Source organism: Oncorhynchus clarkii, chromosome 13, assembly GCF_045791955.1.
Source record: "Oncorhynchus clarkii lewisi isolate Uvic-CL-2024 chromosome 13, UVic_Ocla_1.0, whole genome shotgun sequence".
Classification (NCBI taxonomy): Eukaryota; Metazoa; Chordata; class Actinopteri; order Salmoniformes; family Salmonidae; genus Oncorhynchus; species Oncorhynchus clarkii.
The window spans coordinates 52,333,396-52,349,024 of record NC_092159.1 but is presented as its reverse complement, the minus strand read 5'-3'; positions in this window follow the sequence as shown (position 1 = coordinate 52,349,024).

Here is a 15,629-nt window from a genome sequence, read left to right as displayed (position 1 = left end):
TTTGCCTTGGCTTAGGTTGAGCCAATGTCCATTGGTTAAGTTCAGCCAATGGCCATCATAGACCATACAAATTCTAACATTTTGTCAGTTTTATGCAATGTATCATGCATCTAAACTATTGTTAAAGAGCAGACATCGTCATGCCCAGTGCATACAAATGTAAAACCAGCACGTTTAGCCCCCCAAGGAATTGAGAGAAGGGAAGAAGTCCATTCAGCAGCAGCAAGAGATGGAGAAAATAGACTGAATGGCACATTGACAAAAAAGAAAAGGACCACGTACCTGTGTGAAAGAGAGCTATGATAGAGTAGTAGAGGCACACCAGGTCTTATCTGATGACACGGAGTCTGAGCTTGATGAACATGTCAATCTCGCAGACCAGTTTTATGGAGAGAACTTGCTTACAAATTGGCACATCAAAACAACATCCCTGTCCCAGACAACTGCTCAAGAAATGGAAGGATAAGTGATATTGAACAGAGATCTATATATGAATGTAGGCATGCATTTAAGATATACAATATATCACACCCCCAATCCATTAATTAAACTTTGACCGACCAGCACCATCACCCACTGTCACAGAACACCATCACCCACTGTCACAGAACACCATCACCCACTGTCACAGAACACCATCACCCACTTACCCCAAGGTGGCTCAACGTACCCTTTCCTTAATGCTCAACTTACCCCATACCCGGGGTCATTTTTTTCAAGAGACTAGTTTTGAAAACATAGCTTGTCAAAAGTAGTTATGTTTACATGAATTGTGATTATTTCCAGGGAAAAACAACATCTGGAAATGAATGTAGATACAGTGTCTTTGTTAGGAAGAATACTATATTTCTCTTGAAATAGTGATGCTGAATGTAAAAAATGGCTCAGCTTACCCAACTCTCCCCTACATAATTGTACATTTGCAGTGTGACCTCAAAACAGCCAATAGTGCACCCTAGGGGACAAGATAGTACCTTTTATTATTAGTCCCTATCACGCTTTCACCTCCTCTTCTGTAATAAAGCCTGTGGAACGTCTTGTCAGTAAGAGGCTAAAATAAGGTGCAGTGTATCCAAGCTGTTTGACACATGCTTCATAAACAATATTGAAATGCTTACTTACGGGTCATTTTCCAACAATGCAAATAGAAATAATGACACAAGGAATAAATACACAGTGAATAAAGAATAACAATAACGAGGAACAATAACGTGGCTATATACAAGAAGTACCAGTACTGAGTCGATGTGCAGGGGTACAAGGTAACGGAGGTAGATCCAGCATGTACAGATGAAGTCGGATGTTTACATACACCTCATCCAAATACATTTAAACTCAGTTTTTCACAATTCCTGACATTTAATCCCAGTAAAAATTCCCTGTCTTAGGTCAGTTAGGACCACCACTTTATTTTAAGAATGTGAAATGTCAGAATAATAGTAGAGAATGATTTATTTCAGCTTTTATTTCTTTCATCACATTCCCAGTGGGTCATAAGTTTACATACACTCAATTAGTATTTGGTAGCATCGCCTTTAAATTGTTTAACTTGGGTCAAACATTTTGGGTAGCCTTCCACAAGCTTCCCACAATAAGTTGGGTGAATTTTGGCCCATTCCTCCTGACAGAACTGGTGTAACTGAGTCAGGTTTGTAGGCCTCCTTGCTTGTACACACTTTTTCAGCTCTGCCCACAAATATTCTATAGGATTGAGGTCAGGGCTTTGTGATGGCCACTCCAATACCTTGACTTTGTTGTTCTTAGGCCATTTTGCCACAACTTTGGAAGTATGCTTGGGGTCGTGTATAGTGACTAGGCAACAGGATAAATAATAGACAGTAACAGCAGCGTATGTGGTGAGTGTGAAAGTTTGTGGGTGTATGTGTGTGTTGGGGTGTCAGTGTAAGTGTGTGGGCAGAGTTCAATGTGTGTGCATAGAGTTAGTGCAAAAAAGAGTCAATGCAGGTATTTTTTTTTTTTTTTTAACTAGGCAAGTCAGTAAAATTTTACAATGATGGCCTACTCCGGCCAAACCCTCCCCTAACCCGGATGACGCTGGGCCATTTGTGCGCCGCCCTATGGTACTTCCGATCACAGCCGGTTGTGATACAGCCCGGGATCTAACCAGAGTCTGTGGTGATGCCTCTAGCACTGAGATGCAGTGCCTTAGACCGCTGCCCCTCACAGGAGGTAGTCCAGGTAGCCATTTGATAAGCTATTTAGCGGTCATGTTTAGCAGTCTTATGGCTTGGGGGTAGAAGCTATTCAGGGTCCTGTTGGTTCCAGACTTGCTGCACTGGTATCGCTTGCCGTGCGGTAGCAAAGAGATGATCAACGGCCTGGGTGGCTGGAGACTGTACTTTTTTTTGAATTTGGAAAAGGCACATTCAAAGGTATAGCTGTGGGAAGTAGTTTTTTGATGACAAATATTTTTGTCATTGCTGGCACTGCAGATGGATTTATCGGTCTGCTAATACAGGACTATTAAAGGCCCAATGTACTACTTTATTGTTGTCATTTCTTTCTTCAGATTTTCAGGGGGTGTTGCTGCACCCTCACAACCCCTAATTCCCATGGCTATGAACAAAGGCGGAGAGTTGAAACCGAAAGCCAATCATTTTCACTGGTGCCCACTTGGGGTAGTGTCATTTTCAACCAAATTATATACAAAATGTATTCAAAACAATATAGTATGGCAACAATGCTAGCACCGTAAATGATCTTAATCGGGATAATTTGTGTTTATCACAGCCAATTAGCCAGCAGCCGCTGGTAGCCAGCATTCCACTCATACCTACCTTTCCAATATGAACTTCCCCAGACTCTTGAGAACAATGTGACTGAGGCCTGGAAGCAGAGACTACTTTATCACAGGTGTTCATTTCCTATGATAAAATCCCATGATTTGTTAATGTGTTTGGACCAAACAGTGTTTGGCCAGCCACCTCAACCCCAATGCCATCACAGAGCTCAACCTCCGTGCCTCTAGAGGCGCCATCCAATGCTGTGGCCGCGTCATGAATCTTGCGGTGGTAGGACAGAGAGCCTTGTGCCTCAACCGGTCCGTTCTATCCGACAAGGACAAAGAAGACTTCCTACTCTAGTAGTGCCTAAGGTACTGTTTGGGCCTTCTGTTGCCACCATGCAGCAGAAGTGCAAACTCTGCAAGAAGGAAAGTCAAGCCTTTAACTTCTGTCTGCCCTGTAGACCTGTGGAAATCCGGGCTAGCCCTCCACCAACCAAGGTGGGGAATGGGGAAGCCCCCAGAGACACAGCATGTGACACTGGGGCAAACGGCCATCCCCTGCAGCCACGTCCAAGTCCCGCCCCTCTGGTTCTCCTGTCAGGAAGAAGGGGTGTCAGACTTATAGGTACGCCCCCTGCGGAAGAGAGGGGCAGTCAACGAGGCATTCGGTTCCCTGCACTGTTCCTTCTTGGGTTGAGCACAGACTCTGTGGTCCACCCAAGGGAGATCACTCTACCCCCGGGTGTCCTCCATGCCACAACTCTCCCCTCCACTCGTTTGTTTTCAGCCGAGGCAGGAAGACAAATTGCTTCAAAGCACTGTCACCAGTTCCCAGTGTCACTACACTCTCTTTCAATAAAACACCTGTCACAACCAGGCATCTTGCCAAGGAAACAGAGCAAAAATACAATGCACCACTGGTGAGCGAGAGTCAGCCTCCCTGTTGGCTACTCACCGAGACAGTAGACAACTGGCGTGCATGTGCAGTCAAGCCTTGAATCCTATCTACAGTTACCAAAGGCTACAGACTGCAGTTTGTAATGAGACCTCCTGCCTTCAACGGCATTCTGGAAAGGTATACCGAAACGTCTGTACTTTTTTATACTAGAACATGGTACTAGCATTTTTCTAAACCTTTGGTACTTCTGTCAAAAGTCTCATGTCGTCTACTGATTTGAGAGATGATCAAGTCTCTCTAGCAGCGCTGCCGATGTCCCCTTATAGGGTGAGCTCATCGTGCCTGCTCCACTTAGTCATTGCTAGCTCAAGCCTGTCCCAAGGAACCACTGCACTCACTGGGAGTCTGGTCTGCGTCATGTTAGCTCCCCACTCATGCTGCACAGACGTTAACACACTTCAATAATGCTACACGGCATGTAGAAATGTTTCAACTGTTAATTACTGTTCACAAAACAATGTCCATTACAGCCTACAACACTTTACAATGCAAGAAGATTCCAGTAGCTTCCAGCTTTGTAGGTTAACGTTCCTTGCTAACTTACAACTGAAGCTAACGTTAATTCACTACCTCAGAACTTTGCTTGTGATAAGTAAGAACCATAATGCAAATATGCTGATTTCAAAGCTGATTGTCACCAAAAACCATACAGTCATTGACAAAATACCTATTCATTCACTTGTTCTCCCTAGCTCTGAGTGTCTGGTCTGGAGAGTAAAGTCCTGAGCTCTGCTGGTCGGCTTCAAATTCAAATACTTTCGGCTTCATGCGCCATCGGGAATTATCTATAGGAATACGTGGATGACATCAACGCTATCACTATCTACTGGTTTTAATGTCTATGTCCTCACATCCCGTCTCTCTCACTGTGTGTGTGAATAATGTCATTAGGTCTTAGAGACAGCGCACACTTTTATAAAATAATAGATTGCTTCTTCTATGCAAATGTTGTTGATCAGTACAATAACATAAGTCCCAAATGGATACTTTTTCATCTGTAACTCCATGAAATCAGCCACAACAAGCTGAATAATTCAATACATGAACACACTCCTATTGAAAATGCATTCACCTGTATTGGGCTCCCGAGAGGCGCGGCGGTCTAAGGCACTGCATCTCAGTGCATGAGGTGTCACTAGAGTCACCCTGGTTTGATTCCAGGCTGTATCATAACCGGCCGTGATTGGGAGTCCCGTAGGGCTGCGTACAATTGGCCCAGCGTTGTCTGGGTTTGGCCGGTGTAGGCTGTCATTGTAAATAAGCATTTGTTCTTAACTGGCTTGCCTAGTTAAATAAGGGTTAAAGAATTGGCCTAGGCTACATCTGGATTAACCCAGTTTATCAATAGCAATTTACAATTAAATTAATTTGTCGTTATGTTATGTAGTTAGCTTGTAATAAACAAAGTCAAATTGATTATATGATAGCCATGTATGCATTAATTAATCAATTATACTATCTGTGAAAAATGTACGTAATGTAATATTGACCTCAAAAGATCTGTCTGGATCAAGTGCCATTCTGTCACTTTGTCTACCTAATTTTCCTTTTTTGCCGTGGTATGGTGTTGGTGTACTAAACCTGATATCAAAGTCAAATTATGTTGAATTCTGGTTTTGTGACAACACTACTTGGCACGCAGTAGTGTCAATCGCCAGGTGTGCACTTGTTCAAAGCCTAGCAAAGGCAATTATTTTGTGGAGCAAAACTCATTAACTTTCCTTATGCGCGGCTCATGTCCTTGGCGTGCTAAATGTAGGAGTGGACTTATTGTCCAGAGGGAATCCCCTTTACGGATATTGGAAACTTCATTCCCGAGTAGTGGGGGGAATCGAGAAGGTTATCGATATCAGGTTAGGCACCTCTAGGACTGGACTCTCTCATACTGCTCTACGCTTTTCCCCCTACAGGACTCCCCAATAGGGCTGTGGCGGTCAAGACATTTTGTCCGCCTGTGATTGTCAAGCAAATAACTGTCGGTCTCACGGTAATTGATCACTAATTAACATAAACACATTTCGCATCTCCCGGCTTCCTACAAGTCACTGATGCAGCCCTTTGGAACATCTACATTTTAAAAAGTCTAATAAATCCATGTAATAAATCCCACACCATCACAATAAATCCATTATTTATTTTAGACAGGTCTAAAGAAACATGATATGAAGAAAATGTGGTCTATTTCAGAACAGGGTAGCATACTCTGAGTTTTTCTGATCTGACTATGCCATATGGGGGCTGCACTAGTTCATTTAGCAGACAAGCTTTAGAATTCCATGGCATTATTTTATTGTATGAAGAATACAATTGAACAAATCTGAATAAAATAGAAAGGATATTTTCTCCAAACGATTTAAGGGAGTGCACACATGCAGCTATTCTGTGTAGAGAGGTTAACAAAGAAATAGGTACTCCTATATGATTCATTTAGAGCAGTGGTTCCCAACCAGGGGTACTAGGACCTATCTTCCACTTGGCCTATCCACAGGGGGCACTTGAGAAGACTCATGAGACCACTTGAGAAGACTCATGAGATCATAGACCTACTGTTAAAATACACATGAGGGGGTACTTCAGGGGTACCCCAAGCAGAGCAAAATTCAGCAACAGATCAGAACGTTTAGCGTAAAATGTTGATAAACTATTCTGCTATTTCTTCACATTATAAGCGCAGCAATGCGCACGCAGCAATGCGCACGCAGCAAGCAGCAGTAGGCTATAAACATGAATGTTCTGTTAGCGAAAAACACCATTGTCAAAAGTGACTGCAAATGCAATTGTGCATGTAATGCTTTGATTATAAAGGTGCATTTTTATCGTGAAAATGATCTTCCACAAACTTGAAACTCACGCAGTGCTTAGGTATGCCAGTTAAGCTCTACACCCCTTGTAAAGTGGATTAATGTGCTTAATTTTAAGGAGTTAGTTGGCCACTTTAGTTGTGATACAAACTTTGTCAAAACATTATAGGCCTGTGGGCTAAGCTACATGAGGTGTGTGATTCTGATTTAAAAAATATATATGTTTCTTGCCTTACGCAGGTCATCATTCACAAGTGATAATATAGAATTTACAAGTGATAGGCTAATATTGTCACCCATCAGATTATTCTTGATTTAATCTTGTCTTTATATATACTAAATAATAAACTCAGCAAAAAAAGAAACATCCTCTCACTGTCAACTGTGTTTATTTTCAGCAACTTAACATGTGTAAATATTTGTATGAACATAACAAGATTCAACAGCTGAGACATAAACTGAAAAATTTCCACAGACATGTGACTAATAGAATTTGAATAATGTGTCCCTAAACAAAGGGGGGGTCAAAATCAAAAGTAACAGTCCATATCTGGTGTGGCCACCAGCTGCATTAAGTACTGCAGTGCATCTCCTCCTCATAGACTGCACCAGATTTGCCAGTTCTTGCTGTGAGATGTTACCCCACTCTTCCACCAAGGCACCTGCAAGTTCCCGGACATTTCTGGGGGGGAATGGCCCTAGTCCTCACCCTCCGATCCAACAGGTCCCAGATGTGCTCAATAGGATTGAGATCCGGGCTCTTCGCTGGCCATGGCAGAACACTGACATTCCTGTCTTGCAGGAAATCACGCACAGAATGAGCAGTATGGCTGGTGGCATTGTCATGCTGGAAGGTCATGTCCGGATGAGCCTGCAGGAAGGGTACCACATGAGGGAGGAGGACGTCTCTGACACACTGCCCCAGACCATGACGGACCCTCCCCCTCCAAATCGATCCCGCTCCAGAGTACAGGCCTTGGTGTAACGCTCATTCCTTCAACGATAAACGCAAATCCGACCATCACCCCTGATGAGACAAATCCGCGACGCGTCAGTGAAGAGCATTTTTTTCCAGTCCTGTCTGGTCCAGCGACTGTGGGTTTGTTCCCATAGGCGACGTTGTTGCCGGTGATGTCTGGTGAGGACCTGCCTTACAACAGGCCTACAAGCCCTCCGTCCAGCCTCTCTCAGACTATTGCGGACAGTCTGAGCACTGACGGAGGGATTGTGCGTTCCTGGTGTAACCTGGGCAGTTGTTGCCATCCTGTACCTGACCCGCAGGTGTGATGTTTGGATGTACTGATCCCGTGCAGGTGTTGTTACACATGGTCTGCCACTGCGAGGATCAGCTGTCCGTCCTGTCTCCCTATAGGCGGCCATTCCCCCCCAGTCTTAGGCGTCTCACAGTATGGCAATATATTGCCCTGGCCACATCTGCAGTCTTCATGCCTCCTTGCAGCATGCCTAGGGCATGTTCACGCAGACGAGCAGGGACCCTGGGCATCTTTCTTTTGGTGTTTTTCAGAGTCAGTAGAAAGGCCTCTTTAGTGTCCTAAGTTTTCATAACTGTGACCTTAATTGCCTACCTTCTGTAAGCTGTTAGAGCCTTAACAACTGTTCTACAGGTGCATGTTCATTAATTGTTTATGGTTCATTGAACAAGCATGGGAAACAGTGTTTAAACCCTTTACAATCAAGATCTGTGAAGTTATTTGGATTTTTACTAATTATTTTTGAAAGGCCGGGTCCTGAAAAGGGGACGTTTCTTTTTTTGCTGAGTTTATATGGTTACTGTTGGTGAGAGTAGTTTCTGAATGTACCAATGTGAAGTGTCCCTCTCTCTCCCTCTCCATCTCTACTTTAACAAGCATCAATGTTGTTGTCATTCCGCTAGGGAGCTGTTTTCAGCGTATTACGTCTCCAGTCAATAACAGGTGCAGAGTGTGTATGTTTATCCTGTGTTCCCATTTAATTAGCCAGTAAATAAATAATTAAACCTAATTGTGTAGTACTGAATCATAAGTAAGGCTCGGGTTTTTGCAGATGCAAGGAGGTTATGACTGTTCAGAATGATGACATGATACAAGGTTATGAATAATAAGTTGACTGTTTATAGATGTGATAGGTAAAGACCTTTTGAGAGATTAATTCGGGAGATGGTAACTCCTTTAACCTGTCTAGGACTGGGGACCTCATTCCCCTAGCGGAACCCCCCCCCCCCCAACAGCCAGTGAAAGTGCAGGGCGCCAAATTCAAAACAACAGAAATCTCATAATTAAAATTCCTCAAGCATACAAGTATTTTACACCATGTTAAATATTAAATTATCGTTAATCCAGCCACAGTGTCTGATTTCAAAAAGGATTTACAGCATCAGCACCACAAACGATTATGTTAGGTCACCACCAACTCACAGAAAAACACAGCCATTTTTCCAGCCAAAGAGAGGAGTCACAAAAAGCAGAAATAGTGAAAATGAATCACTAACTTTTGATGATCTTCATCAGATGACACTCATGGACTCCATGTTACACAATACATGTATGTTTTGTTTGATAAAGTTCATATTTATATAAAAAATCCGAGTTTACATTGGCACGTTACATTCAGTAGTTCTAAAACATGCGGTGATTGTGCAGAGAGCCACATCAATTTACAGAAATACTCATAATAAACATTGATAAAGATACGACTATTATACATGGAACTTTAGATAAACTTCTCCTTAATGCAACCGCTGTGTCAGATTTCAATAAAACTTTAAGGAGAAAGCAAACCATGCAATAATCTGAGTACAGCCTTTAGACAACAAAGCAGCCAAAAAGATACCCGCCATATTGGGTAGTCAACATTACTCAGAAATAGCATTTTAAATATTCACTTACCTTTGATTATCTTCATCAGAATGCACTCCCAGGAATCCCAGTTCCACCATAAATGTTTGATTTATTCGATAATGTCCATCAGTTATGTCCAAATATCTTCTTTTGTTAGGGCGTTTGGTAAACAAATCCAAAAGCGCGTTCAGGTCGCGCCGAACGTCGGACGAAAAGTTCAAAAAGATCCGTTAATCTTTAGGATGTTTTTAACATAAAACTTAATTAATGTTCCAAACGGACAACTCCTTTGTCTGTACACATGAAGTGGAACGTAGCTACCTTTCACGTGAGCGTGCCAGACCGAGGCTGTGGCACTCTTCCAGACCACTCACTCAAAGAGCCCTTATGAGCCCCTCCTTTAGAGTAGAATCCTCAAAACAGGTTCTAAATACTGTTGACATCTAGTGGACAATGTCGTGGAAATTTCCTCTATTTACCAAATCATGGGAGCAAACCACGTGAGCGTGCCAGACCGAGGCTGTGGCACTCTTCCAGACCACTCACTCAAAGAGCCCTTATGAGCCCCTCCTTTAGAGTAGAATCCTCAAAACAGGTTCTAAATACTGTTGACATCTAGTGGACAATGTCGTGGAAATTTCCTCTATTTACCAAATCATGGGAGCAAACCACACACACAAGTCAGAGTTAGTTATCAAAGTCCATCTTTAATTATATGAGCTCTATCACAACCCTGTGACTCTCAGATCGATTCAGTGTCTAACCATGAATTCTCTGAGAGCCCCCTTACAATACAACTGAGTTCCTTTAATAGCAAAGACACACATAGTCAGACAGCATAGACATAACTCATCGTTCAGCTTTGTCTCCTTTCCCAAACCCGTGAAACCATAAACCAAATCCTCCATATCAACAGGCATATATCAAATTGTCATTTATATACAACCCACTCTAAATACAAACTCCTGGACAAACTCACGGAGAGGAGGGTGAGGCTATAGTTTAAGATAGAAACAACAATGCAACCCTTCTTTCCCCACTAGAAAAGGTAGGGAGTAAAAGATATGTTTACACATGATGACACTTTGACCTCTCCCCTCTCAGCGGCCCAGGCAACTTAGTTTTGACATAGAACAGATAACTGCAACCTCACCACAGAATTACACAAATATACCATTCTGATGAGAATTAACTTACACCCATTTGATAAATATAAAACATCTAACATATGTTACCAACAAATTCTGAATCTTCCCTAACAACACCTTGGGAAGTGCAACATAACTAATATCACCCTGTATCTTCAATGGGGGCTGAGTTGAAAACTACAAACCTCAGATTTCCCACTTCCTGGTTGTTTTTTTCTCAGGTTTTTGCCTGCCATATGAGTTCTGTTATACTCAGACATCATTCAAATAGTTTTAGAAACTTCAGAATGTTTTCTATCCAATACTAATAATAATATGCATATATTAGCATCTGGGACAGAGTAGGAGGCAGTTCACTCTGGGCACGCTATTCATCCAATAGTGAAAATGCTGCCCCCTATCCCAAAAAGGTTAAAGAATCGCTCTCGTGGTGCCCCAGATCCTAATGAGTTAATCGTTACATGATTAAGTTAATTGGGTAACAATTAAACATGGTTAGTTAATTAATAAATAACAGTCTTCAGATTAATGTTGAAGTCAAGTTACAACATCTGACACTGCCAAAACCCCAGCTATAAGAGTGTCGGCTATCACTGGTTAATGCTTTTATTTCACCTTTATTTAACCAGGTAGGCAAGTTGAGAACAAGTTCTCATTTACAATTGTGACCTGGCCAAGATAAAGCAAAGCAGTTCGACACATACAACGACACAGAGTTACACATGGAGTAAAATAAACATACAGTCAATAATACAGTAGAAACAAGTCTATATATGATGTGAGCAAATGAGGTGAGATAAGGGAGGTAAAGGCAAAAAAAAAGACCATGGTGGCAAAGTAAATACTATATAGCAAGTAAAACACTGGAATGGTAGATTTGCAGTGGAAGAATGTGCAAAGTAGAAATACAAATAATGGGGTTGATGCTTGATGTGATTAAATCTAGGCCATGGTCCTCTAAAAAGTATCCAGAGTGACACCTAAAAATAGTGCATTTGAAGGAGTTTGTTAAAGATGTAAGTAAGATAGAGTTGCTATATTAAGGATTTTGTTCCAAGATGTACGTAAGCATGTTGAATGGAATTTTAAAACTATGCAAACAAAATGTAATGCCTTCTGTTATTATTATTGTATTTTTGAAATGGGTAACACTTTATTTGGTTAGGTTGTGTAGATCATATAGAGATGGACTATCAGCAACATGTCTATTGACTTTCTCTCCTTTACGACCACTTTACTGGTCTCCATTAGGTCCGCAAAGCTAGTGAGTCAGCTGCATGCACAGTCAGTTCACCATTCGTGCCTAAAGTTTGCCATGGGTTTTTCCAGGGTTTCCTTGTTGCCAACCTCGCATTTATGCTTAAGGTCAAAGGCAATTACATTTGTTTCACCTTGGAGCTTGTGACTTCCACCCGCCGCCCTTCCATTCTATGGTAGAAGAGCATCTCCACTGTTTGTGTCCAGTACATGCATTGTGCATGTACCTGGATTAAGCGAGAGCTTTGAACAAGAGCAACAACTCTGTGTGTCCTGGGCCCCTCCCTGCTAGGGTGAGACCTCTCTCTCATCAATTGGATTGTGGAATTATTATATTGGTCTATAATAGCAAGGGGTTACAGACTCTGGAGGGCCTGAGGGCTCACTCCACCAGGGGTATGGCTACAGTACCTCTTGGGCACTGTTCAAGGGTATCTCCTTACAGGATATTTGCGATGCAGCTTGTTGGGCATCCCCCACAGGAGGCTGCTGAGGGGAGAATGGCACATAAGTGGCTGGAATGGAGTGGTATCAAACCCATTCCAGCCATTACTATAAGCCCATCCTCCCCAATCAAGGTGCCACCAACCTCCTGTGGCATCCCCTCATACATTTATGAGGTTCTACTGGCTTGACATCACTGCACCTTGGCGCATACTGTCTTCAGTGTCAGTGCCTCTGAGGGTTGATATGTTGAGACTACCTGGCTTCGGAAAGCATGTTTGCGATACGATTTGCGAGTCGGCTATCTCCCACATATGAGATATCGAAACAAATAATTGAAAGAGAACTCAAGGTTACTTGCGTAACCTAGGTTCTCTGATATGAGTGAGATATCTCACTACATACCCTTACTCGCAAGAGTGTGAGGAAGTTCAGCATGGTTGAGAATGATCGGAGGCGGGCAATTGGCTCCTTATGAGGGGAGGGGCTCACCTCATTCGGCACTTGACCTGTTTGTTTCCAACAGTTGTGTGTAATTGGCTCTTCGAGCTTCTGAGATTCGGGTGAATCCCATGTGTGATATCTCATTTATAATATCAGAGAACCTGGGTTATGCAAGTAACATTACATTTTTATTGTTGTTATTAATATAATTGCATATAAATCATTATTGCTACAGCTTTCTTTGTTGCTTTTTCTTTGGATAGCGGGTAGTTTGTGAGTGTTACGAACTTAAGGGAGCGACGTCCCTGCCCTACGCCAGTCCCAGGCTCAGCTGGCCCTACTGTCAGTACCTGGTAAGGGCCCCTCCCAAGGTTATGACGTCCACTAATTACCTTGCAGCATTTTGGAGCTTATGGTTACCACACCATTGGATAGATTGAGCATGTCCCTCACACTATTGGTGGCGATGAGAGTGAATTTGATGTTGTGGCCTCTACCAAGTCTCTGGAGGAGTTTTACAGATCTGTTGTGGATTCCACCAAGAGCTGGGTTGAGACCCATGAGGGAATATTACAGCAAATTGGTTGAAATGAGGGATGCACACTAAATGTGAATATTGGTGAAAAGGACAGCAATATGTAAGTAAAACCATTACATTGCTCATGCTCTCCCATTGTTGGGGCTGCAAATTGAATGAGGATTTCAGTTAGCAGGCTCATAATGTATGTCTTACATTATGACCGATGGCCACTAGATGGCAGAAGTACCAAACAACTAAAAGGTTTGACTGGATAGTTTGTATTTGTCTCATTATCTTAATATTGAATATCAAAGAGCTCTGCTAACCAGGTCATCAGGCCCTGAACCTTTCACTGCTGCTTGTGGGGCTCTCAACGTGCATCAGGTAAAAACTGAGCTAGTCTACCTAAAAATCCAGTATTGGTGAATTTTTGTCGAAGTTGGTTTGTATATTGGCATCCTAATGTTGGCATTATCAGAAATGGTCCCTGAGGCAAAGTGACTGTGACAATCCTTCTATGCTAGGGGCTTGGTAAAGTGGGTGCCCCTTTTCTTCATTAGCAGAGTGCTTCATTAGCCCAGCTAGGTGCCTGTATCAAATGCCATTGATTTCCCTGGGCCTCATTAAGATTAAAGTTATAAAGATGCCCATTAAGTCAGCTCTTCAAAGCCATAAACAGGAGCGACAAGTGATTAAATATGACTTAACCTCTGGTCAGAGACAACATGCTGCTGGGTGGAATAAGGGATAGGCTGAATACCACTGGACGGCTGTAAGCACAGGCTGGTTAGTGACGTGGTCATGGCTGAGAGAAAGTCACCCTATTCAACAGCAGTCTCCCAGGCACCTGCTATCCAACTAGTCCTCACTGTCTGAGGTGTTTGTAAAGGCACGGACAATACATTGAGCAGTATGAGGCTGCCCACTGGGAAAAACTGGTTAATTCAACGTTGTTTCCTCGCTCATTTTGACAAAAAAGTCATGTGATGATGTTGAATCACAGTGGGAAACTGATTGGATTTGCAAAAAGTCATCAATGTCAGGGAATTTCTTTTTTCCACCTACATCCAATGACATGGTGAAATTTTTGTTGATTTCAAGTTAAATTCATGTTAGTTGACAACTCAACCAAATGTAAACCAAAACTATACGTTGAAATGACGTCTGTGCCCAGTGGCAGGTAAGTTCCTATCTATAGTGGAGGTTATTTGTCATGGCCTGATGAGGTGAACAAATCCTTCATTCATTCTGACAAACCACAAGTGAGTTATGTTGAATAAAGGAATTCATTCGGTTTCAGGCATGAAGGATGAACTGCTGCCAAGGTGAGTCACAAACGGGGAGAAATTGAAATAGTGTAATGTAAATAATGGATGATTTTGAGTTGTATGACTCAAGTTTGAATTTTTCCTTCGATCCCAATGCAAATGGCAGACATTCTGATAAACAGGAAATGTAAAGAGCTTTCATACCTTAAGCTGTCTTTGCATAAGAAATGCTATTATGATACCAATATCAGTTGTGCGAGTAAGTACACTATATATACAAAAGTATGTGACACCACTTCAAATTAGTGGATTCAGCTATAAAAGCCACACCCGTTGCTGACAACTGATACAATTTAGCACACAGCTATGTAATCTCCATAGATAAACATTGGCAGTAGAATGGCCTTACTGACTTTCAACGTGGCACCGTCATAGGATGCCACCTTTCCAACAAGTCAGTTCCTAAAATGTCTGCCCTGCTAGAGCTGCCCCTGTCAATGGTAAGTGCTGTTATTGTTAAGTGGAAATGTCTAGGAGCAACAACGGCTCAGCCGCAAAGTGGTAGGCCACACAAGCTCACAGAACAGGACCACCAGGTGCTGAAATGCGTAGTGCATAAAAATAGTCTGTCCTCGATTGCAACACTCACTACAGAGTTCAAAACTGCCCCTGGAAGCAACGTCAGCACAATAACTGTTTGTCGGAAGCTTCATGAAATGGTTTTTCATGGCCGAGCAGCCACACACAAGCCTAATATCACCATGCGCAATGCCAAGCGTCAGCTGGAGTGCTGTAAACCGCGCCACCATTGGACTGGAGCACGATGAATCATGCTTCACCATCTGGCAGTCCGACGGACTCATCTAGGTTTGGCAGATGCTAGGTGAATGCTACCTGCCCCAATCCATAGTGCCAAATGTAAACTTTGGTGGAGGAGGAATAATGGTCTTTTAGCTGTTTTTCGTGGTTCGGTCTAGGCCTGTTAGTTCCAGTGAAGGGAAATCTTAACGCTACAATGACATTCTAGATGATTCTGTGCTTCCAACTTTGTGGCAACAGTTTGGGGAAGGCCATTTCCCGTTTCAGCATGGCAATGTCCCCATGCACAAAGCAAGGCCAAGACAGAAATGGTTTGTCGAGATCGATGTGGAAGAACTTGACTGGCCTGCACAGAGCCCTGACCTTAACTCAATCGAACACCTTTTG